The 26,471-nt window shown below is 37.1% G+C and overlaps 1 protein-coding gene and 1 pseudogene across 4 annotated transcripts in view; one reads left to right on the forward strand and one right to left on the reverse strand.

Moving 5' to 3' along the window:
• Nucleotides 1-26,471, forward strand: part of GRM5 (glutamate metabotropic receptor 5) — a 532,631-nt gene that overhangs the window by 68,718 nt on the left and 437,442 nt on the right. The gene's annotated exons all lie outside the window — the stretch shown is intronic.
• Nucleotides 18,395-18,559, reverse strand: LOC131489001 (U2 spliceosomal RNA; annotated as a pseudogene).

Below are 26,471 nucleotides of genomic sequence, written 5' to 3' on the forward strand. Positions count from 1 at the left end.
TGCTAGGTTAGGAGTTGTTTTGTAGATTTCTTGAGATTTTTCTGTTTAGACAGTAATGTCCTCCACAAATAGGGATAGCTTTATTCCTCCCCGCCCCCTTTTTTTTTTAACATCTTTATACCTTTTATTGCCTATTACACTGGTTAGAACACCTAGCTCTGTTTTGAATAAAAATGGGAAGATCAGGCATCTTTGATTTGTTCTCAAACTTAGAAGAAAGCATTCATTCTTTCACAATTAAGTTTGACTTTAGCTGTTAACTTTTGCAGATGTTCTTTATCAAGATAAGGAAGTTCCACTGTGTTCCTGTATTCCAGAGAGGGTTTTTTTCTTTTTAATGAATTAATGTTGAATTTTTCCAAATGATTTTTCTACATTGATTGATATGATCACATGAGTACATATGGTGTGTTACAGTGATGATTTTCAAATATTGTACCAGCCTTGCAACCCTGGAATAAACACCGCTTTGGTCTTGGCATATAATTCCTTCTATATATTGCTGAATTCTGTATGCTAATATTTTATTAAAATATTTTGTGCATATATTCAGGGGGAATATTTGTCTTTAGTGTGTTTCTTTTTCTTTTTCTTTCTTTTTTTTGTGCTAGTTTTGATATCAGGGGAATACTTTCTCTGGTTTGAGTATCACAGGTATATTAGCTTCATAAAGCAAATTGAGAAGTGTTACCTCCTTTTTTCTGGAAGAGATTGTGCAGAATATGTCTTATTATTCTGTAAATATTTGGTAGAATTCTCCAGTGACACCGTCCAGAGCTGGAGTTGTTTTTATTTTTCCAGAATTTTAAATTATGAGTTTAATATCTTTAATAGTTACAGGCATTAAAATTCAAATTATCTGTTTCTAATGGGTAAGTTGTGGTTGTGCTTTTCAAGGAATTGATTCATTTCATCCAAGTTGTTAAATTTATGTTTGTAAGGTTGTTCATAGTATTCACTTATTATCCTTTTGATGTTTTGAGAGCCTGTGTTGATATCCCACATTTCACTTGTGATATTGATAATTTGTGTCACCTCTCTTTTCTTTCAGTTTTCTTAAAGGTTGGTCAATTTTGTCGATTTTTAAAAAAGATCTTGTTCTTTGTTGCATTGATTTCCTTGATTTTCTATTTTCAATTTCATTGATTTCTGTTACTATCTTTATTTTTTTTTTTTCCTTCTGCTTGCTTTGGGTTTAGTTTGCACTTGTTTTTATTCTTAAGGTGGATTTATTTTACATTTATTTTTAGTCTTATTTTTATTGATTTGAGACTTCTCTGTTTTACTCATGCAAAAACATTTAAGTGCTATAAATTTCTCAGCTGTGTTTGGTTGTGTTACACAAATTTTGATATATTTTCAATTCAATTCAGTTTCATATATTTTTTAAAATTTTCTTGAGACTTCCCCTTTGACCATGGATCATTAAGATGTATATTGTTTAATGTCTAAGTGTTTGGAGAGTTTCCTGTTATCTTTCTATTAGTGATTCTATCTTAATTCCATTGTAGTCACACAGTACACTGTTTATGACTTCAAATCCTTTAAATTTGTGGAGCCTTGTTTTGTGGAGCCTTGTTTTAAGAATAAGGTCTATCTTGGTATATTTTCCAAAGGCACTGAAAAAAGAAAAGTTTATTCTGCTGTTGTTGAGTGGAATGTTCTATAAATGTTCTTGATGAGGTTGAATGGTTCTGGATCCTTACTGCTTTTCTGGCTGGTTATCCTATAAAATGTTGAGAAGGGTGTTGAAGTCTCTCACTAAAATTGTGGATTTGTTAATTTCTCCTCTCAATTCTGTCAGTTCTTTTTTCACAAAATTAGCAGCTTTATTGTTTGTTGCATACATATTTATGATTGGATTGCCTTTTTAATCATTGCATATAATGTCCTGCTCTATTTCTGGTAATTTTCTTTGCTTTGAAGTCTGCTTCATCTGACATTAATAGAGCCACTACTGTTTTGTTGTTGTTGTTGTTGTTGATTATGGTTTGCATAATACATCTTTCCCATTATTTTTTTTAACCTATAACCTGCCTATATCATTATATTTAGAGTTTCTTATGGACAGTATATCATGGGTTATATTATTTTAATCTACTCTGTCAATCTCTTTTAGTTGGTGTATTTAGATCATTTCAGTGTAACATTGCTATATTATAGTTAAAGTTTCCATTTTATTTTTGATTTCTGATAATTTTCTGGTTTTGGTTTCTCTGGGCTTTTTTTCTACCTTCCTGTTGGATTACTTGAATACTCTGAAAGTTAATTTTGATGTATTTATAGTGTTTTCGAATGCATCTGTTTGAATAGCTTTTATAGTGGTTGTCCTAGGCATTACATTAGATACACATAGTATATCACAGTCTATGATGTTATTTTTTAAGTTCAAGTGAAGTGCAGAAAATGTACCTATATTCATATGCTTTCCCATTCCCTGATTGTAATTACCTTAAATATTTCTCTTACATTCATTTAGAACCATATCAGATAGTGTTATAAATTTTCTTCAACTGTCATACATAATTTAGGAAACTGTAGAGAAGAGAAATGTAATTCATTTACTCATATTTCATTTTTTCTACTCTTATTTCTTCCTTTCTGATGTTCCAAGATTCCTTCTTTTACTGTTTCTTTCTGTTTAGAGAACGTACTCTAGATGGTCTTTTGATGTAGATTTTTGATACTACATTTTCCTTGTTTTACTTCATTTGAAAATGTCTTATTGCCCCTTCATTTCTGAAGAATGCTTTTGCTGAATATAGGTTTTCAGTTCAGTGTTCTTTTCTTGCAGCCTTTGAAAAATATTTTGTTACTTCTTTCTGTCCTCCTTGGTTTCTGATAAGAAATTTCCTGCCAGTTCAAATTCTTTTTTTCTTCAAAGGCAAGGTGCCCTTACTGTCTAATTGCTTTTAAGAGTTTTTGTCTTTACTTTTCAGAAGTTTAACTATAATGTGTTTTGGTGTGGATTTTATTGGGTTTATAATGTTTGGAGTTTACCCAACTTCTTGATCTGTAGGCTTATGTCTCTTACCAAATTTAGGAAGTTTTCTTTTTTTTTTTTTTAATTTTTTTTAACGTTTTATTTTATTTTTGAGACAGAGAGAGACAGAGCATGAACGGGGGAGGGTCAGAGAGAGGGAGACACAGAATCTGAAACAGGCTTCAGGCTCTGAGCTGTCAGCACAGAGCCCGACGCGGGGCTCGAACTCACGGACCGTGAGATCATGACCTGAGCCGAAGTCGGCCACTTAACCGACTGAGCCACCCAGGCGCCCCAGGAAGTTTTCAACCATTATTTGTTTCAATACCTTTTCTGCTCTATCTTCTTTCTTTTCTCTTTCCAGGACTCCAATGACATGATAGTTATGTTTTTGTTATAATCTCTGAGATCCCTGAGGCTCTTTTCTTTTTTAATCCATTTTCTCTTATTTAGATTCAGTAATTTCTATTTTTTTTTTCACTGATTCTTCTGCCCCCTGCATTCTGTTGATGAGCCCATCCATTAAGGGTTTTTTGTTATGCTTTGTTTTTCAGTTACTGTATTTTTTTTTTGGTTAGTATATTTTTACATTTTCATTTAGTTCTTTATATCTTTCATTTCTTTGATGAGACTCCTATTTTTTCATTATTTTAACTGATTTTCATAATTTCTTATCGAAACATTTTAAGATAACTATTTTTTACAATTATTTTTTTATTTGAATATAGTTGACATACAATGATATTTTAGTTTCAGGTGTATACCATGATGATCTGACAAGTTTATCTATTATGCTGTGTTCGCCACAAGTGTAGCTACCATCTACACCCACACATCACTGTTAGGATATCATTGACTATACTCCTTATGCTGTGCCTTCTACTTCGTGACTTATTCATTCCATAACATGCTTGTATCTCCCATGCTTCTTCACTCATTTTACGTATCTTCCCTCCTTCTGACCCTCTTTCAGATGACTACTTTAAAATATATGTTAATATCTCAGTCATGTTGTTCCTGCATCTACTGATTGTCTTTTTTCATTCAATCTGAGATCTTCCTGTTTCATGGGATGAGTGTGTCAGTGATTTTCTGTTGAAACCTGAATATTTGGGGCATTATGAGAATTTAGATCTTATTGAGATCTTCTGTTTTAACTAGTTTACTTTGACATTGCTCTAGCAGGGGAAAAATGGGGTGTTACTTGTTACTGTCAGGTAGGGCAGAATTCCAAGTTCCCCATTTGGTCTCCATTGATGCCCAAGGTGCGAGTGCTTTTCATTACTGCTGGGCAAGATTAGGACTTACAGGTCCAAATAAGGCCTCCCACTGACATCACTGAAGGTGGGGAGGAAGCAGTACTTTCATTACCACTCCATAGTGTTGGAAGTTCTGACTGTCTGGGAGGCCTCTCTGGTGCCAACCTATCAAGGAGGGTCATGGTCCCTCAGTATTGCCAGGTGAGAGTAGAGATTTAGACTCTGCACAAGGTTTTCACTAATGAGGGTGTTGCTTTCTTAACATTGCCTGGCAGTTATTAGGATCCTGGCTTCTTACATCTTATTTCTTCATCCCTAACACTACCATGATAGGGGGATAAGGTAACTCATTATAGCTTGGCAAGCATATTGTAATACCATTGACTATATTCATCTTTCATTATTTTTTGATGCTAGAATAGTCTCTGGAATATATTAGCTGCTCAGAAAATGGTAACTAAATAATCTGAATTCCTTCTTCTCTGATTAGATGGGTCCTGTCTCTGGCCTGTGATTGCAGGTATTTGCCCTGGTTCAGCTTGTGTGCTTGGCCTCTTTTAAAACATTTATTCTCAGAGTGATATTACCCATTTTGATGCCTCCCAAGTGTTCATCACCAGCTGCTTTCCTATTTATAGCTTTCACTTATAAGATACATATATTATGACAACATGGATGAATCTAGAGGACAGAATGCTAAGTCACAGAAGGACAAATACTTTATAATTCCACTTATGTGAGGTATTTAAAATAGCCAAACTCATGGAATAAAAGAGTATAATAGTGGTTGCCATGGGCAAAGGGGCGGTGGGGGAAATGAGGAGTTGTTCAATGGGTCTAAAGTTTCAGTTCTACTAAATGAATACATTCTAGAGATCTGTATAACATCTGTTAAGAAGGTATGTTGTATTTTGTGTTCTTATCACAATAAACAAACAAAACCAAAAAATAAAGAGTCAAAAGGAAATTCTGGGAGGTATTGACATATCTGTTACTTTGATCACTGGTTTTGCATAAGACCAAACTCATCAAATTATATACACTAAAAAGTATGGTTATCAGCTATATATCAGTTATACCTAAAGAAAGCCATTAAAAGGACAAATACATTGGGTTTGTATCATCATCCCCAAATCTGCACATCTAAAACCTAACCAACTATCTCTTTATTAAAATAACATTTTTCTTTTCCTGATTCCAACTATAATGTCAGAGATACCACTTTCATCCCTCTCTTTAAGACTTGACATACTTAATTCTGCTCTCTTCCTCACCCTTCATACATCATTACCTACCAAGTCTTGCCAAATCTTTCTTCATGATGCTTTGTCATCTTTGTTTCCCTTTACATTCTCTTTCTGTCAGTCAATGTAACCCAGGTTAACAGTGTAGAAATATCAAAGTATTTTGTTCCTGGAATGCTGTAATTAACTAAATTTTCCATATGCATTTTATAAACACAAAATTTTTCATTTGATTTTCCTCTTAATAATTATTTAATAATTTGCTGTTACCAACAAGATTAAGTATAATATGCTTTAACTTGGAATTCTGGGGTCTTGTAAGTCTCATTCCAATGCATGCTTCCTTCTCTATGATACTTCTTGGGCAAATATATTTCCTATAATGGAAAGAGTTCAGGAGATAGTCAATTTGAGTTTTAAATACAGCTCTGCCACTTACTGGACACTGGACAAGTGACCTTATTTGGTGACTTTTTTATGTATCAAATCAAGGTCTATAACTAGAAAATCCCTAAGGCTAATTTTAGGTATATTCTAAAAGAATATAAAAATACTGTATTCTTCACCTACTGTATTTACTCCTTTCTGTCTAGAAAACCACATTTCTTTGTCATATTTGAATATCCAATTTGCTGTTATTTCTCCTACCCAGTGGATATGCTAGGTGAGGTCCATTAGTGGGTTGTAAAAACAACTCAGTAAACAGAAAGTGAATTAAAAAAAAGTTTTTAAATATTTATTTATTTTTGAGAGAGAGAGAGAGAGAGAGAGAGAGAGAGAGAGAGAGAGAACACAGGGGAGGGGCAGAGAGAAAGGGAGACACAGAATCTGAAGCAGGCTCCAGGCTCAGAGCTGTCAACACAGAGCCTGATGTGGGGCTCAAACTCACAAACTGTGAGATCATGACCTGAGCCGAAGTCGGATGCTTAACCAATTGAGCCACCCAGGTGTCCCAAAAAGTGAATTTTTAAATAAACCAAAAAGTATATAAAACGATAGTGTAGAAATATCAAAGAACATTAAATGCATTAAAAATAAGTGTACTTCATGACTTTTTGTTCTAAATACACACACACACACACACACACACACACACACACACACACACACTGGACATGATATAAAATGTTTCTTACCACAAGTCAGTAAAGTTACAAGTACAGCTTTAAGCCATACACCTCACATTCATAAATGCAATATTTGAATCATAGCAACTCTGTAGGACAGTTTTCTAGGTGGTGCCAATGACTCTTCCTCCTACTGTCCTGTGATTCCAACTCAGTAGTGTTGGTTTTCTTCAACCTGGCCCTGACTCTTAATTTCAGACATAGCTTTAATATCTGTCTGTGGAAACCTTTGGTTTGATACTATGTGTAATTCTTTCCTGCTTCTAGCATCATAACTTCATTTTTGACATCCCACATATCTCAGTATAGCTCCTGTCCTGATACAGGCCCCATGATGTCTCAGATACTCACCAGATAGCTTCAAATGGACAAAGTACAGCAGGAGAGAAGAGACAGGAGGAGAATTCAGATTTTAAAAAATTAGGTAGATGTTTCCTTTTGTTATTTTTGTCTTTAATAACAAAAGCAAATGGAGAGTTACCACCTATTTATGGCATTTTGAATTTGTTACTGTTCAGATTTGTTAAGTAATTAATTCTAGTCATGCATGGTGTTCATGCATACGTGTCTGTGTGTGCTTGTGTGTGGTAAGTGTGCATTGTTTCAACCTGAATTATCTTGCATGGTTTATGAAGCCCAAATGAACCAAATGCCACCATTTCTTCCCTTCAGACCTTCAGAAGTCCTCTAGAAGTTCATCAGTATTTTTCTTCATGTTTTTGAAGATATTATTTTATTCCAGGTATAGAGATAGCATTTCTCATGAACTTCAGAGACAAAGGCATAGTTGTAATCAAATTTTGTGCCTAGAAAATAGGCCATTTTGTAATAAAACTATCCCACAGGGTTTGTTAGCTAAAAATTGAGAGATAATTAAAACTTCCCTGAAAAATGTGAAGCTATAAGGTCTCACATGAGTATGTATTTGTTTTGATTAACAACTAAATATCATTGTCTTTCTGTTCCTATGACGGCTTTAAAATTTATTGCTTTAGCTTTTTTCTGTCTTTTGTTTTAAAGATCATATCTAGGGTAGATGTCAATCACTGAAAACTCTCTGAATGAAGAATTCAGAAGAAAGCAATCATATGGTTCCTCCCTAGTCTATGCCCATGGCTCCAGCTTATACTCACTCATTGTACATTTATATATATGTTTTATCATTTGACATTTCCAGATCTGGGGCTTGCTGGATGCCCTTCCCATATTTGATACAACTTATACACTGTTTGTCAATCATGTTATCATGAAATGAAAACTTGCATTTAGAAAATGCCAAAGGAGGGGCTCCTGGGTAGCTCAGTCGGTTGAGCGACTGACTTCAGCTCATGTCATGATCTCAAAGTTTGTGAGTTTGAGCCCCACGTCAGGCTCTGTGCTGACAGCTGGGAGCCTGGAGCCTGCTTAAGATTCTAGGTCTCCCTCTCTCTCTGCCCCTCCCCCACTCATGCTCTGTCTCTGTTTCAGAAATAAACATTAAAAAATTAAAAAAAAAAAAAAAAAGAAAATGCCAAAGGATTTGCACCCTGGGGATCTCAATAGCTCAGCAGACATCATAGTTATTAATCAAGCCGATCTGGAGGGTTTCTCATTGTCTTTGCCCGGGGCCATGTACTGCATCATTAATGCATTAAACATCTTTCATAACATGTAGCTGCTACACCCCTTGTGCACTTTGCATTATATACCTCCCTGGCCTTATTTTAAGTCATATGTTTACATATGACTTTGTTCTGCCCAACTATCTCTTAGTGGTTCTCCTGTTTCATGTCTATTCACACGTGGGTGCTAATTGTTTCCTATTTTCTCTGTTTGAAGGCCTCCTGTTCTACTCTTACCCCCAAATCTCTCCATGTTTTTTTAAATTAAATCTTGGTTATAGTGTTATCATTTCTCTGGGAATTGTTTTTACTACCCTCATACATGCAGGGTTTTTAGTTTTTTTTGTTTTTGTTTTATTTATTTTTGAGAGAGCAGAGGGGAAGAGGGCAGAGAGAGAAGGGGACAGAGGATCCAAAGTGGGCTCAACGCTGACAGCAATGAACCTGATGTGGAGCTCGCACTCATGAACTGTGAGATCGTGAGCTGAGCCAAAGTCAGATGCTCAACCACCTGAGTCACCCTGGCACCCCATCATACATACAGTTTTTAAAGGTTAGGTGCTCCACAGCTAGACAGGACATATTTTGTTCATTTCTGTATCTCTCTCTAGTCTGGCAAATTATAGAAAATGAACGTCCTTTAAATGATTTAATTCGGATAATAATTGCAAAAATGAGTGAAAAGATAGGTGAATATTCTGAGTATAACATAAGAGGCAAGTTATTGGGAAAGCATTTCCTAAGATAATTAAGATAACTTAAGTCTGATCTCATTGAAACCAGGGAGCTCTGTGGATCTAGTCAAACCCTACCTCTCTGGTCCTTGGATTTTGATCCCATGGAATCAAATGCACACTTGAGACAATGGTTTAGTAAACAAAACCTTGTGATGTGAAGTAAATTCAAATCCTCATCCTAATCAAATCCAGAAACTCGTGGCACAGTGACTAGTCTTTTAATTTTTTTTTTTTACATTTATTTATTTTTGAGAGAGAGAAAGCACAAGTGGAGGAGGAGCAGAGAGAGAAGGAAACACAGAATCTGAAGCAGGCTCCAGGCTCTGAGCTGTCAGCACAGAGCCTGACATGGGGCTTGAACACACAAACCGTGAGATCATGACCCGAGCTGAAGTTGGACACTTAACCGACTGAGCCACCCAGGCGCCCCACGGTGACTAGTCTTTTTTTTTTTTTTTTAATTTTTTTTTTAACGTTTATTTATTTTTGAGACAGAGAGAGACAGAGCATGAACAGGGGAGGGGCAGAGAGAGAGAGGGAGACACATAATCAGAAGCAGGCTCCAGGCTCTGAGCCATCAGCCCAGAGCCCTACACGGGGCTCGAACTCACGGACCGTGAGATTGTGACCTGAGCTGAAGTCGGATGCTTAACTGACTGAGCCACCCAGGCGCCCCTGTGACTAGTCTTCATAAAGGAATAAGTGTTGACTCAGTGAAATACATTTGGAGAACCTTGCATCAGCATTCTATACTGATAAAGGCCCAAGGACAACAAACCAAGGGCCAGAGATAAGTTTGGATGGGAGGCAGGAGCTAAAGGACAGAGTACCTTGTATGCCTAAATAAAATGCTTAATATTTGACTGGAAGCAATGGGTAGGGGACAATTTTTAACCAAACATTTTTGTTAAACTCTTTATTTGGGAATAATTTTAGATTTGCAGTGAAGTTGCAAAGATAAAACAGATGGTTCTCAGATACCCTTCACTCAGCCTCCTCTAACGTTAACATGTCACATATTCCTGGTACATTTGTCAGGAGTAAGAAATTAACTTTGGCTTAATATCATTAACTAGAGTCTTTATATGGATCTCGCCAGTTTTTCCACTAATTGCTCTTTTTCTGTTCCAGGATCCAACTCAGGATATTATGTTGTGTTTAGTAGTGTTGTTACCTCCAGTCTTTAATAGTTTTTCAATATTTCCTTGTTTTTCATGGCCTTGCCATAGTTTTGAAGAGTATTACTTACTCATTAACTTTAAAAATTAAACTATTTTGGCATAAATGTAAATTCACATGCAGTTAAAAAAAATACAAACAAAACCCCTGTACCTTTTTTACCCAGTTTCTGCTAATGGTAATATTGTGCAGAACTATAGTGCAGGTGCTATCAGGATATTGGCATTGATATAGTCAAGAAGCAAGAGTTCAGTTATCGGGATCCCTCACATTGCCCTTTTATAACCACATCCACTTTCCTTTCCTTTCTCTCCCTTGACTCTTGTCAACTACCAATCTGTTGTCCATTTCTATAATTTTATCCTTTCAATAATGTCATGTAAATGGAACCATATGGGGCACGAGGGTGGCTCAGTCAGTTAAGCATCCAACTCGGTTTCAGCTCAGATCATGATTTCATGGTGTGTGAGTTCAAGCCCATGTCAGGCTCTGTGCTGATGGTGCAGAGCCTGCTTGGAATTCAGTCTCTCTCCCTCTCTCTCTCTCTCTCTCTCTCTCTCTCTCTCTCTCATTCTCTCTTGCTCTCTCTCCCCCTCCTGCATATCCTCTCAAAATAAATAGATAAACTCAAAGAAACAATAATATATATATATACATATATATATATATATATATATATATGTATATATATATATACATGTATATATATATATATATATGACTTGGGAGATTGATTGTTTTTTCATTCAGCAAAATACCCTGGAGATTTATATAACTTACATATATCAGTAGTTTGTTCCTTTTTGTTGCCCAGTAATATTCCATGGTATAGATATACCACTTTATTTAAATATTCGACCATTGGAGGACATCGTTTTATACTTATGATTAAAATGACTATTGGGGCGCCTGGTGGCTCAGTCGGTTAAGTGTCTAACTTTGGCTCAGGTCATGATTTCGCTGTTCGTGAGTTCAAGCCCCACATCAGGCTCTGTGCTGACAGCTCAGAGACTGAAGTCTTCTTGGGATTCTATGTCTCCCTCTCTCTCTGTCCCTCCCCTGCTTGCACTCTATCTCCTTCAAAATAAATAAACACTAAAATATTTAAAAAAATGGCTATGAAGATTTGTGTACACATTTTTCTGTGAACATGAGTTTTCATTTTCTAGGATAAAGGCCTAGTGGAGTTGCTGGGTTGTATAGTAGTGGAATATTTATTTTTATATAAATTGACAAACTGTTTCCAGAGTATATAGATAATTTTAAATTTCCACCAGCAATGTATGAATTATTGGCATTGTCGTTTTTTATTTTAGATATCCTGATAGTCATGTAGTGGTAACTCATTATGGTTTTAATTTTTTTTTTTAACGTTTATTTATTTTTGAGACAGAGAGAGACAGAGCATGAACGGGGAGGGTCAGAGAGAGAGGGAGATACAGAATCTGAAACAGGCTCCAGGCTCTGAGCAGTCAGCACAGAGCCCGACGCAGGGCTCGAACTCACATACCGTGAGATCGTGACCTGAGCCGAAGTCAGACGCTTAACCGACTGAGCCACCCAGGCGCCCCTCATTATGGTTTTAAATTGCATTCCCCTGTTAGCTTATGGTATTGACCATCTCTTCATCTGCACATACGTTTCAGTGAAATATTTCTTTGTATCTTTTGCCTCTTTTCTAATTGAAGAATTATTATTATTATTATTATTGTTATTTTAATGCTGAGTTTTGAAAGTCCTTTCAGATATGGTTTGCAAATACTTTCTCCCAGTCTGTAGATTGTCTTTTTATTTCCTTCACATGGACTTTCACAAAGCAAAAGCTTTTAATTTTGATTCAGTCTTTTCTACCAGTTTTCATTTTATGGATTATGCTTTTGTTGTTAAGACTAAGAAGTATTTGCCCAGCCCTAGATACTAAAGATGTTCTATTATGTTTTTGTTTTTTCCTAAAGGGTTTATAGTTTTATGATGCTATTGAATCTGTTTTGTATATTAGGTAGAGCATCATTTCTAGTCCTATGGATATCTACTTCCTCTAACATCATTTCTTGAAAAAGCCATCCTTCCTCCATTGTGTTGTTTTTGCACTTTTGTCAAAACTTGTTGAGCATATTTGTGTGAATCCATTTCTGAGGTTTCTGTTCCACTGATCTTTTTGTCTATCCTTCCTCCAATACCACTCTGTTATGATTATTGTAGCTAACTAAACCTTACTATACTTAGCCATAGATTTTTAAAGACATACATAAAGCAAAAACTATCTTAATTTTCTTTTTGTATTCCATATTACGGATCTAAACGAAAGCAAATGATTTTTACTAACTATAAATCTGGAAGTGAGAATGAGGTATCATGGAAAGAGTTCTGGACATAAATCCAGGTCCAGTTTCTGGCTTTCTTATTTCCTTGCTTGTGATTTTCATCATTTCACTTAAACTCTGTGGTCTTTGTTTCCTAAAAACATACCTCACTCAGATGTTGCAAGACTGAAAGAAAGTAAGATAAATTAAGAAAGCAGTTTTCAAACATTTAAAAAAAATATTTATTTTTTTTTGAGAGATAGAGAGAGGTAAAGAGAGAGGGAGAGAAAGAGAATCCCAAGCAGGTTCTTCCCTGTCAGTGCAGAGCCTGGCATGGGGCTCCATCTCATAACCCTGAGATCATGACCTAAGCTGAAATCAAGAATCTCATGCTTAACGGACTGAGCCACCCACACACTCCATGATCTCCATGTTTCTTTGCATTCTTAAAAAATATCAGGCCCCCAAAGAGCTTTTGTTTATATGGTTTATATATATTGATATTCTCCACATTAAAAATAAGAGGGCACCTGAGTAGCTCAGTTGGTTAAGCATCTGACTTGGGCTCAGATCATGATCTCACAGTTTGTGAGTTTGAGCCCTGCATTGGGCTCTGTGCTAACATCTCAGAGCCTGGAGCCTGCTTTGGGTTCTGTGTCTCCCTCTCTCTCTGCACTTCCCCTGCTCATGCTCTGTCTCTCTCTGTTTCTCAAAAATAAATAGATGTTAGAAAAAATTTTAAAAAATAAGAAATATTGGAAAATATTTATAATTTAAGACAATAATATAGTAATTATATGTTAAGTAACAATTTTTATGAAAAATAGTTTTCTTTTCCAAAGCAAAAATAATTATTCAAAAGAGTGTTTTTTTTTTCTTTAAAGTTTATTTATTTTGTGAGAAAGCACAAACAGGGGAGGGGCAAAAAGAGGGAGAGAGAGAATCCCAAGCAGGCTCTGGCCCCATTTGGGGCTCAAACCCACAAACTGTGAGATCATGACCTGAGCTGAAACCAAGAGTTGGCCTCTTAACTGACTGAGCCACCCAGGCACCCCAAGAGTGGGTTTTTTTTTGTAAATATCTTTGCGAATTGTTTAAATGTCTGATTTAATAACACAAGACATTTCAATTCTCATAGCTGATTCAGCATTCAGTCTTTTCAATATGTTGTTTTGATTTAAGTATTTGACAAAATTCTAGCATCATGCAGTTAGATAAATGGATATGCCTCATCAATTCCACCATGAAAGTCTACAAGTGGCGTCTTCTAAAAGGTTAGATGCATTATAGCATCTGATGAGCATATCAGTGAAAAAATTTCACTTGTTTACAATAAAATAGATTGGCCAATTTTTTTACTTTGAATAAATTTTTTATCCTTTCCTGGTTTTGTAATCTGTCTATTGGCCATTTGGAAAATATTGGTTCACTAAGTTATGAAGATCTTCCAAACTTAGACACATTTCATTATATTCTTTCAACAGGTCTCATTTGTTAGTATCACCATTGATCTCATCAATAGTCTTTAAGTATTAAGATACTGTTAAACTCATAGTACTGGATAAAGTTTTCCAAAATTCTTTCTTTTTTTTCTTTTAGTCTCAAGTTTTATCATTGGCATAAACTATGGTTAGTTTTATTTGAAATGATGGAGTCACTTCATTAAATTTGGAGAAAAATCAGCTAAATATCCAGTCTCTCACCACCATTTGTATGTTAGTCTTTCTTTCCAATAAAGTTGCACTTGGCTAGTTCATCTTATAATTCAGTCTCGCAAGTGCTGTTCCTAGAGACACCAGCCTACTTTGGTATGCAGCAAAAGTGCTTCATGAGGACCTGCTATTTTATCATGCAGAACACTATAAGATGTGCATTTAAAAAAAGAGTTGATCTAAGTGAAACTGGAATTCTCTTTTTAATTTTTAAAAAATGTTTATTGTAGTTTTAAGAGGGAGAGAGAATGAGAGTGTGCACATGCTCACTGTGGTAGGGGGAGGGAGAGAGAAAGAAACAGAGGATCTGAAGTGGGCTCTGTGCTGACAGTAGAGAGCCTGATGCAGGGCTTGAACTCACCAACTGCGAGATCAGGACCCGAGCCAAAGTTGCAAGCTTAACTGAACCACCCAGGTGCCTCCCCCCACCCATTTTTCAAAAATTTTCATTGAAAGTGTGTCGTGGTGAAAAAAATTCCAACATTTACCGTTTAGTACTGGTGTCAATTCATATTAAGGGCCCAGCAGTTTCACCAACCATTGCTTTTGCATCATCGGTGCAAGTGTCCATGTAGTAGAAAAAGATAGGCAATGTCTTAGTGATACTATGTAAGTCATTTTGACATTGTGTAGCCTCCCAAAGAGGGGTCCATGTCCATTCTGTGAAAACTGCTGAAGTAAAGCATTATATAAACCTGGAACACTCTGTTGGTGGTTGTAGTAGGATTAGGATTTGATTAAGGTAGGATTTGAATTTACTTCATATCAGAAGGTTTTGTTTATTAAATGATTGTCCCTACCCCCAGAACGGTAGGTTCTGCAGGATCAAAATCCAAGGACCGGTGAGGTGTAGGGTGTGACCAAGATTCACAGAGATCTCCTGTTAAAATGAGCTATAGCTTTCATTATTTTAATTTCCTTAGAGAATGGTCTTAGTTTATACTCTGAACATTCGCCTATTGTTTTAACCACTCCCGTATTATGTCCCTATAATTCGCCAGACTGTGAGGGTATAAACAAACAGAATAAGTCCTATCTAGCTGTGGTGGCATCAGGTGGGTCACACCACCTTTCTGGAGTTGTGGGCAGGGGGATAGCCAGAAAAAGAGTCCAGAGAAAATGAAGACTCTGCAACCAGGTCTTGAAGAGTATGGCGAGAGAGAGTGAGGGGTGGAGCGGGGTAGCAGGCCTTCTTCCTGGAGGGTGGCATTCATGACTCTGTGCTAATGCACCAGGGGTCAAAAGCACCCAATGAATGATTAAATTGCATCGAATCAAATGCAATACCAGGATTTAAGTTACAAATAATGCAATTCAAGAATGAATAAAACTTTAAAAATGGCAGTTTAACAACATCTTACATATAAATATAAAATCTCCTTGTCTTGATATTATCAGGTAGGTGTTCTCAGAATTTGAAGACATGAAATGAAGTATTTCTTTGGGATGCTATGCCTTGGAAAATAAAAGTACCTCAAGCCTCTCTGTAGGTTTCCCCACCAGTACTATAATTCAAATGATAGGCTTCCTTTCTCTTGGTGTTTTTAATAAACCAGGAGTTTACGTAGTAAACTGAGTATTACATAGAATCGACACCGTTTAGATTAAAAATATTTTTCTTACAAGTGTAAAGTGAACTTCATTTAGCCAGGTTTTACTTTTTTCACTTATTTGTTTAAATTTAGGGATGTAACTCTTATGGTTAAGAGAATATTGCTAATTAGTTGTATAATATACATATAGTCACCGTACACATAGAAGCTTTAGGTGCTAATTAAGATAAATTGGGAAAACAACTAAGGGGGAATAGAGTTTTACTTGTGTGTGAATTTAAAGTAGGAAGAGAATTGCTGGAAGAAAAAATTATAATGAATTAATCTAAAAGTTACTATGCCCGCATTGCAAAGACTGTTAGTCTGTTAGTATCATAGCATAATAATGTGCTTAAAAATGTAAATGTGAGGGGCCCCTGGGTGGCTCAGTCGGTTGAGCATCCTACTTCCGATCAGGTCATGATCTTACAGTTTGTGGGTTCTAGCCCCGGATCAGGCTCTGTGCTGACACCTTGCTCAGAGCCTGCCGCCTGCTTCAGATTCTGTGTCTCCTCTCTCTCTGCCCCTCCCCAACTCATCATCTGTCTCTGTCTCTCAAAAATAAATAAATGTTAAACAATTTTTAAAAAAAATGTAAATGTGAATGCCTTGCAAAAGAAAAAGTGAAAAACCAGGGTCTATCATCATTGTGAAGGTTAGCTTAAGTTTTGACTTACTTGGGAAAAGAAAATCAGCAGGGATACATATAGGAGAGTTCTGCCCTTCAGCTGAAGCTAAAACAATGTGGATTAACATAGACTTCTCTACTGTAAATTATTTATTCATTCAACACACATTTAATGAGTACCAACTCTGTTCTAGGCCTTGATATTCAAGGGACAGAACAACAAATAAAGTGCATTCAGTCTGTAGCCTCAGGACCCTTCCCCTATTAGCTCATGAATCTTTTCTCTTCCAAATTGCCCCAGAATTATTTAAATGTAAATACTTAAAACTACTTAAAAATCAACTGCACTCATCTAGTCTTTCTGTTTTTAAACTCTTTTGCTCACATATATTCAAAAAGAATGTGCTCAGCCACACACACACACACACACACACACACACAAAATCACATGTACACAGAAAAGGTACATGTGTACACACTTGTACATTTTTATGTTGGTATCTAAAATGTTTAGTTATAACTTTGAACGTTACAAAGGACATGATTTCTGTTCATTGTATGTACATTTTAAAATAAACCATAACATCATTGATTTGAATGTAACCAGTGAAATCTAAAAACTGTGGTGATTTGATACTCAGGATAAGCCATTTAAAAATACAAATGTGGGAGAGGGGCTGGGTGGTTTAGTCAGTTTAAGAATCCAACTTCAGCTCAGGCCATAATCTCATGGTTCCTGGGTTTGAGCCCCATATCAGGCTCTGTGCTGACAGCTCAGAGCCTGGAGCCTGCTTCAGGTTCTGTGTCTCCCTTTCTCTCTGACCCTCTCCTGCTCATGCTCTCTCTCTCTCTCAAATATACATAAACATTAAAAAAAAAGAATGTTGTAAAATAAATACATAAATAAAATAAAAATACAGACGTGGGGCACCTGAGTGGCTTGGTTGCTTAAATGTCCCTCTCTTGATTTGGCTCAGGTCATTATCTCACTGTCATGGGATTGAGCCCCAAATTGGGCTCCATGCTGGGTGTGGAGCCTGCTTAGAATTCTCTCTCTCCCTTTCTGTCTGCTGCTCCCCTGCTTGCTCTCTCTCTCTCAAAATAAATAAGCTTAAAAAAATGTTACAAATACAAATGCAGCAGAGCCTGGGTGGCTTAGTTAAGTGTCTGACTTCGGCTCAGGTCATGATCTCATAGTTTGTGAGTTGGAGCCCCGTGTCAGACTCTGTGCTGACAGTTCCAAGCTTGGATCTTGCTTTGGATTCTGTGTCTCCCTCTCTCTCTGCCCCTCTCTTGCTAATACTCTGTCTCTGTCTCTGTCTCTGTCTCTCTTTCAAAAAATAAACACTAAAAAACAAAATTTAAAAAAATACAAATCCAATTTTCATTAAAAATCACAAAATTAACATCATTTCCAGTTACTCTTGAATGTGTATTTTCATTCTACTCCCTTCAAAAAACTTTATCCTATATGTTGTTTTTAATCTATTTAATGTTTCTAAAACAAAGAAAAATGCAGATAAATTGTGCATGTATATATGTGTGTACACATACACACACACACACATATATACATATTTCTCCTGTGATTAAAAATTATTTTGGGGGCGCCTGGGTGGCTCAGTCAGTTAAGCGTCCGACTTGGGCTCAGGTCATGATCCCACGGTCCGTGAGTTCGAACCCCACATTCAGCTCTGTGCTGACAGCTCAGAGCCTGGAGCTGCTTCGGATTCTATGTCTCCCTCTCTCTCTGCTCCTCCCCTGCTGATGCTCTGTCTCTCTCTGTCTCAAAAATAAATAAAACATTAAAAAAAATTTAAAAAAATTAAAAATTATTTTGGATTAAGATATTCTCATAAATATTTTAGCATTAAATTTATCAAAAGATAAAATACTATAGATTATGAAATATAATTGTTGCATATGTAAAATAATTTATTAGAAATGCCAGCTTTTTATAAGCTGGATGAAGCTCTGTTTTTCTATTATTTATAAACCTATGGCTAAATATTATTTAATGTTAAAATTGAGATGTTAGCAAAAGATTTATATATCCCTTTTTTTCCCTGCATTTCAATTTTATAAATGCAAGAGTTATGAAATACTGTTTACATAAATAAAAAGATAGGCTGGAAAAAGTTCTGTTATTCCAATGACACTGCACTTGATCTTAGCCAAAAGGCCGAGAAGCGATGTTATTCCAATGACACTACATTCTTTGAACTATTTCAGATTATTTTTTTTAAATAAATCACATGATGAACAATGGGAAGTAATTTTAATGGCCAGCTGGTCACCTGATAGAATATCCCTTCAATTTTGAGAGCATTATGGCAAGACCAGTTCGACCCTCTGTGATTCGAGAGGCTTGTGTTGCTTGAACAGACTGGCTGCTCTCAGAATCAGCTAAGCATTCACTACAGAACCCCAGGGCCCTATATTCTCCTTTCACCTGCCTATGGCTCTTGCCACTGTTCATCAGGGTCAGATTATTTAAGAGTTACTAGCAGCATCAGGGATGAACCTCTACAATGCTGAAAAAGAAAATGAATCCTGGGTCTTTGTTAAATGCATTTTTATTAGAACCAGGACACTTTTAGAGAAAGTGGGAATTTAATGAAGGGCTCTGAGACATCCTGTGGTGGTTCTGTCTTGTCCGACACGGGAAGTCTGTGCAGACTTAAAGGTGTATACACCGAAGCTAGGAATCATGCATAGAATCGCGGCTCGTCCACTCGCTGGGTTGGTGTCTTCTGACAAGTTGCTTACCCTCTCTGAGCCTCAGTGTCCTCATCAGTAAAGTGAAGGTAATATGTACCTAGTGGAGAATGTGAGGATAACATGACATAACAGTTCTGAGCACTTTGTACAGTAACTGACCATACAAGGCACCCAGAGAGCACCAGCTGCTCTCTCCCTTCTCTCCAACAGCAACCTCTCAGAGCAGGTTAAGCTGAGGAAGATTGATTTAAGTGAAAGAGAAACTTAACTGCTATAAACAAAAATGTGCAGACTTTTCTGTACAGTGTCAAATTGAGCAGATGATATGCGTAAGGATTTATACATAGAAATAATAAATGCTAGGGTAGTGGCACCTGGGTGGCTCAGTCGGTTGAGCATCCGACTTTGGCTCAGGTCATGATCTCAAGGTCTGTGAATTCGAGCCCCGTGTCGGGCTCTGTGAAGACAGCTCAGAGCCTGGAGCCTGCTTCGGGTTCTGTGCTCTGTCTCTCTCTCTCTCTGTCAAAATGAATAAACTTTAAAAAAAAAATTTAAAATTAAAAAAAAAATGCTAGGGGACATGAAAAGTTCTGTGCAAGATTTCTATGAGATCGGATGCCTTGGTGATGGAGTTATGTTGCTGGTCACGAGAAGGTAATTCTTCTCTCTACCCATCTTTACCAGTGCATTTTGAAGTCAAACAACACCTCCTTCAAATGTGAATACAGAGCCTCAGAGTTTTGAGGGAATCTTACTAATTCCATCTCCATACACAAAATTTTCTTTTACAGCAAGTTACCCTTCCTTAAACTCTGAAGGTGACAAAGTGTGGCAGCTCAAAATAAAATCTTAATCTTGTCGCTTCTCACCTGCAGCGGTCTCTCACTCAGACCAAGTCTCAACCTCTTGCACATGACAGCACTTCAGATATTCACAACCTTCATATTTGATAGCAAGTAGATAGTGCCCTTGAAATTTAAACTTGTGCATTCTGAGCATAGAGCTCAGAAGTTTTAAAAATTGAGCCTGTTTTTTAAAGACTTCAGCTATCAATAATTATCATTTAAAGGTGTCATATGTTGAAACCATTTGGGATGAGTCTCCGATCATTTAAAATGTATCTTCATAGACAAAGGGTCTTTTTAACATTTTCCAATTAATCTATTATTTGAAAATGCAGTTTTGCTGGACTCTTATTCTGTGGACACCAAAAATACTATTTCATTCAATCTGTAAGAAAATTAGAACAAACTGAGAGTTTTTGCCCCAATATTGACTAGTTTACTAGAGAAGAAATTATTCATTTACTGTCCTCTTGAGCAGGATTATTAGGGAAAATATGCTAAACCTAGAGGAAAAATCAGCATATCTAAGTATTTTTATTATGTTTATAGGGCGAGTTTAGTGGGACTAAGTCTTTACAAGCAATCTAAAAGAACTTCCATTTTTATTTCGGAAAAATAAAATGTTTTATGTGTTTGAATTTACTGCTAAATTGCACCACTGTAATATAAAAACTTACTCTGGATGCTTAATTCAGCAAACAATTATTGAGCGTTTCTTCTGTGTATAATAGAGTGCTGCTAATAATGGAGAACACAGTGTTGAAAAACAGCATCATCAACTTCCTCACAAATCTATTGTGAGTGAAATTTACATAATAATAGCTATTATTGATTAGTTTTATGCCAAGCCATGTGTTCAGCATTTGGATTTTTAAATGTATTCCTTACAACAACCCCATTTATTAGATATTATTATCTCCACTTATTAGATAAAGAAACAACATCTTTGGAAAATAAGAATCAGGCTAGGAAAGTCCTATAAAACATAGAGTTTAAGAACGGAGGGGAAATAGATTCACAAGACTCCTAAGACTGAAGTACATTTCAACAAGAGTTTAGAGCTTATTCTTCAAGGTATTTTGGAGAACTCTGAAATGGAAGCAGTAATAAAACAATAAAGTTTAAGGAAACTTTATGTCTTTTTTTAAAAAAAAACAGAAAGTTTAGAAATACAAAGTTGTAAGACTTTGTAGGCAAAGCATTTAACAAAATATGGTATCCTAACATCTAAGATGGCAAACTGATGTGGAAGCCACAAGTGGACTGATAACTTGATAACGTTAAGAAACATGCAGATTCTCCAGGGGTTAAGAATTTGGGTTCTGTATTCAGAATCTTAATTGTATTTCCTACTGTACTCAGTTTGTCTGTAAAATTGTCATAGCCTATTGAATAGTTGTAATACATCTGTCCTGGATTTTACTAAGAATCAAAACATGGGAGCTATTATTTTGGATGAAATAATTGACAACAACCTAGAAGTCGTTACCTAGTTGTATACCACGCCCTCTAATCTCAGCCATGTTCTTCTGGACATTTGTATTATTGATTTGGATACAGAGATAAAATATTGCTGAAATTTGGAAAGATTCATATCTCTGAGATCTCACTTAAAAATATTAAACATAATGATAACAATAACAATGAAAGGATAATATATCGTTTGCTGAGTCCCTATTATATGTCAGATACTTCTTATATATTATCTGTAACCATCACAGTAACCTAGAAGGGTTAACATTATTATTGTCCTTTTACATATGAAGGACTTGAGGCACAGAGAGGTCAAGGAACTGACCTTCAGTTACACAGCCTTAGCAGTCTAGGGGTACAAAGGCAGATCTATCTCACAGAAAAGCTCAAACCCTTCTGTTACATTTTGTTGTCTCTAATGAGATGACATTTCATACAGATAAGTTAAAAATTTATTTTAGGTTAAAACATATTGTGCTTGAATATGAATAGAATAAGGTATCTGTGGTTTTCTAAAGCTCTCATTAAAAAAAATCATAAAGACTAGGGCATCTGGGTAGCTCAGTCAGTTAAACGTCTGACTTCAGCTCAGGTCATGATCTCGCGGTTCATGGGTTTGAGTCCCACATCAGGCTCTGTGTTGGCAGCTCAGAGCCTGGAACCTGCTTTGGATCCTGTGTCTGCCTCTCCCTCTGCCCCTCCCTCGCTTGGCCTCTTTTTCTGTCTCTCAAAAATAAATAAATAAATATAAAAAATAAAATATGTATAAAAATCATAAAGACTTTAACTTACTGTAAATTAAGTCTCAATTAGTAATAGTATGGTGGTGTTTTCATGATAACCACTGTAGGCTCTAGGAATGATAAAGATGTATCCTGTGAAGATCTGTCTACCATAGAGCTGGGGGCATGGGAGACAATAAATGGTGGTGGTAGTGCTGCTGCTGAAGATGATAATTCTTTTTTTTAATTTTTTTTTAGCATTTATTCATTTTTGAAAGTCAGAGAGAAACAGAGCATGAATGGGGGAGGGGCAGAGAGAGAGGGAGACACAGAAACAGAAGCGGGCTCCAGGCTCCAAGCTGTCAGTCAGCACAGAGCCCGACGTGGGACTCGAACTCATGGACCATGAGATCACGACCTGAGCTGAAGTCAGCCGCTTAACCAACTGAGCCACCTAGGCGCCCCTGAAGATGATGATTCTTTTTTTTTTTTTTTTTTTTTTTTTAATTTATTTTTGGGACAAAGAGAGACAGAGCATGAACGGGGGAAAGGCAGAGAGAGAGGGAGGCACAGAATCGGAAACAGGCTCCAGGCTCCGAGCCATCAGCCCAGAGCCTGACGCGGGGCTCGAACTCACGGACCGCGAGATCGTGACCTGGCTGAAGTCGGACGCTTAACCGACTGCGCCACCCAGGCGCCCCAGATGATGATTCTTAAACTGAGCAGCCCTCCCTAGTAGAATTGTATTGCATTTTGGATTCAGGGGCTCTCATATAAGAATGGCCAAATAAACTGGTAAATATCTCAGAGCAGAGTGAGTAGATAGGTTTCAAGTCTAAGCCACATAAGGTTAAAGGAACCAGAGATATTTGACTTAAAGGAGAATTAATGGCCCTTCTGTATGTTACTTTTCCTCTTGGAAATTCATGTACATTTATATACATTATATTATACACACGCATACACACATGTATACACACATCAGAAGTATGTATAGAATTATGTATAGTGTTTGGCAGTTTAAGGTTATGGGGGAAAGCAATAAATCACTAAAATGTCAGTCTTGTACAGCAATCCTTTCTGTATCGTAAAATCAAAAGATATTCTTTTTGAATTCCTGGTGAACCTCGTATATAATTTCAAAACCTCAGCGGCACAAAGGTAACCTAATACTGTGAAGTTTACAAAACAAGAATGCATTTATCATTGGAACAAAAGAATGAATACATACTATAGGCAGTGGTTATGACTCTGCATTTTGTAAAGCACAGAAATAATTTTATGACAACTCCTAGATTTCATTTGATGTGTAATACATTTGGGTCCAACAGCATTGACTCAATAAATTGTTCTTCAGAGACAGATCATCGGTGACCTTGTAATCTGCCCCTACTGCAAGAAATGGCAGTCTTCACCTATCAGGGATTTTACCCTTTTCCTAATATTATCTATGCCCATGTGCCCCCAAGTAATATGGAGGTCTTTGGGGAGGAGGCAAGTGAAAGCAAAAGGCTGCTGAGTTAAGACCAGCTGTATTTAACTTTCTCCTTAGCACTGTTACTAACTCCCTTACCTCATTTGACTTGGACCTTGTCAACCTATTAGAGCTAAAATGAAAATGAGTGAGATCCTCTAGGTCTTTGGTGCTTTTTTTTTAATGTTTATTCATTTTTTGAGAAAGAAAGCATGAGCAGAGGAGGGGCAGAAAGAGGACAGAGGTTCTGAGGTGGGCTCTGAGCTGACAGCAGTAAACCCCATGTGGAGCTCAAACTCATGAACTGTGAGATCACGACCCAAGCCAAAGTCAGACTTTCACCTGATGGAGCCACCCAGGTGCCCTTGTGCCTTTTCTGATACGATCTTTTGCAGGCTTATACTTGGGAGTTGTGCCAGAACTATATTCCTTAACTAGCCTCCCATCCTGACTTCTCCTGAACAGTCCTCCAGACTACATAGCAAAAGCTTGTACTAGGTACTGTCCTTTTACTGTCTTGAACATAACGTGGGGTCATCTTTCGTGTTTTTCACCCAATCATGGGAAATCTTCAGAGAAGCCCTCGTATTCAGATATATTAGGATCTTTGAGGAGGTAAGGATGAAACATGGGATGAGATGCCTTTAATGTAATAGCATTGAAGTATTTAAGCAGAATCTGAATGATCATCTCATAAAAAAATTAGAAAACGAGGCAAGCTAAAAATTCTCTTTCAACTTAGAAAACCAAAATAGCATGACGTTTCCAGCATCACCATTTCCTTCTTAGCCCAGTTCAGCTGTTCTCTGTCACTGTTCCTTGTTAAACACCAGGAAGTCAAGGTGGGTGGCCCAGAAGGCAGTTCTCGCATCAATACCCTGGTAATATGCTGACTTACCCTGGTAATGTATTCAGTGTCATAAATGTGTTAACATATCAGAGATTTGTTTAACTTTTGCGGGTGGTTTGCATAATGAGTGGCTTTGCTTTGATGGTAGTACTAGGGAAAAGGCTTTTAACCTTATTTGGCTAATTCCTTGGAGATAGAAGTTTCAAAATATACCTCTTAGGGGACTAACGAGGTCTAAGTTTGAGATATTGTTGCAGTCATTTCTCACTGCATATCTCAAAGGTCCATTTCACTGGAAATGGATAGTGTGTTAGAACTGTCTGAGTCTGTGGAGTCTGTTATAGCCCGGTCAGTGTTTTTTTTTTTTTTTTAAAGTTTTTTTTTTAAATTTTTTTTTTCAACGTTTTTTATTTATTTTTGGGACAGAGAGAGACAGAGCATGAACGGGGGAGGGGCAGAGAGAGAGAGGGAGACACAGAATCGGAAACAGGCTCCAGGCTCCGAGCCATCAGCCCAGAGCCTGACGCGGGGCTCGAACTCACGGACCGCGAGATCGTGACCTGGCTGAAGTCGGACGCTCAACCGACTGCGCCACCCAGGCGCCCCTCGGTCAGTGTTTTTACTTAGTCTTATGAGACCGAAACACAGAAAGGTTCAAACTCATCCTGCACAAGTAGTATTTGAAAGGAAAATTTTCATTTAAGTGTTAAATTTACAGCCTTCACATTCTAGAATTTGAATAGTCGTATTACCGATTTCATGAAATCCGTTTTAACTGGTGAAATCCCATCTCTCAAATCTTGAACGGTCTTGCACATTGAGGAGTGAACGTGCTATTTGGGGCTAGGATGACGTAAGTATCTTTTTAAATACTGATTGATTCATTTACACTGTAATTTGGTAAGTCACAGGCATTTCTTGAACCCGTATTTTATGTCAAGTTTAGTAGCATTATTTCCAGACATAAGTAACTCTTCAAATATGGTGATTTTTTGAGGCAATTGATGTAAAAAAATGAAGAAGAAAAGCAGGAGAGTGAAAGTCCTGTAAGTTGCTTCCTCAAGAAACAGTCAAAATAGGGGCAGCTGGGTGGCCCAGTTGGTTGAGCGTCCAACTTTGGCTCAGGTCATGATCTCATGGTTCATGGGTTTGAGCCCTGTGCCGGGGTCACTGCTATTAGCGCAGAGCCTGCTTTGGATCCTCTGTCCCCCTCTCTCTGTCCCTCTCCTGCTTGTGCTCTCTTTCTCTCTCAAAAATAAATAAAGATTAAAAAAAAGAACAGTCAAAATACAGAAAGTTTTCAGAGTTACCCAGCATCCTGATCACTTCATAGGAAACCAGTTGCTGAGAGACATTGCTGTGTAACAGATAACCCTAGATTTCAACACTTAAAACAAAAAAATACTTATTTTCTTACAGTTTCACTAGGTCAGGAATCTGGGAGCCGTTTATCTGGGTAATTCTGACCCAAGGGTCTCTCCTGAGTCTCATGTGAAAGCTTGGGTCGGGGAGCAGTCTCTCCCAACTTCCTCAGGCCTAAGTTCCTCAATGACTAATGGCTGGCGATTTCAGTTTCTCACCACATAGGTCTCTCCTTAGGCTACTTGAATGTCCTCACAACATGTCAGCCAGCTTCTCAGAGACATAACCTGCCTAAGATGGAAGTCTCAGTCCTTTATATTCTAATCATGGAAGTAAGAGGTCATTACTTCTGCTATATATATCCATTAGATATGAGTCAGTCAACTCAGCCAACATTCAAGCAGAGGGTAACTGAACTCCATTTATTAAAGAGAGGAGTATCAAAGAACTTGTTGACATAACTGAAAAACCATCACATGGATACCTTATGGGAGGAGCATTTATAGACCAGTATGGCTTAGTGCCCCTAATTCCAGCTCTGAGAGAACCCATCTGATAAACAGGAAAGAGCACTCACTGCTCAGGAGAATGAGAAGATGTGATTTCTTATTCTGATATTAACTCAAGGTGCAATCTAAGTTAATGGTTCTCCAACTTTA

This window comes from Neofelis nebulosa, chromosome 10 (genome assembly GCF_028018385.1).
Source record: "Neofelis nebulosa isolate mNeoNeb1 chromosome 10, mNeoNeb1.pri, whole genome shotgun sequence".
Lineage (NCBI taxonomy): Eukaryota > Metazoa > Chordata > Mammalia > Carnivora > Felidae > Neofelis > Neofelis nebulosa.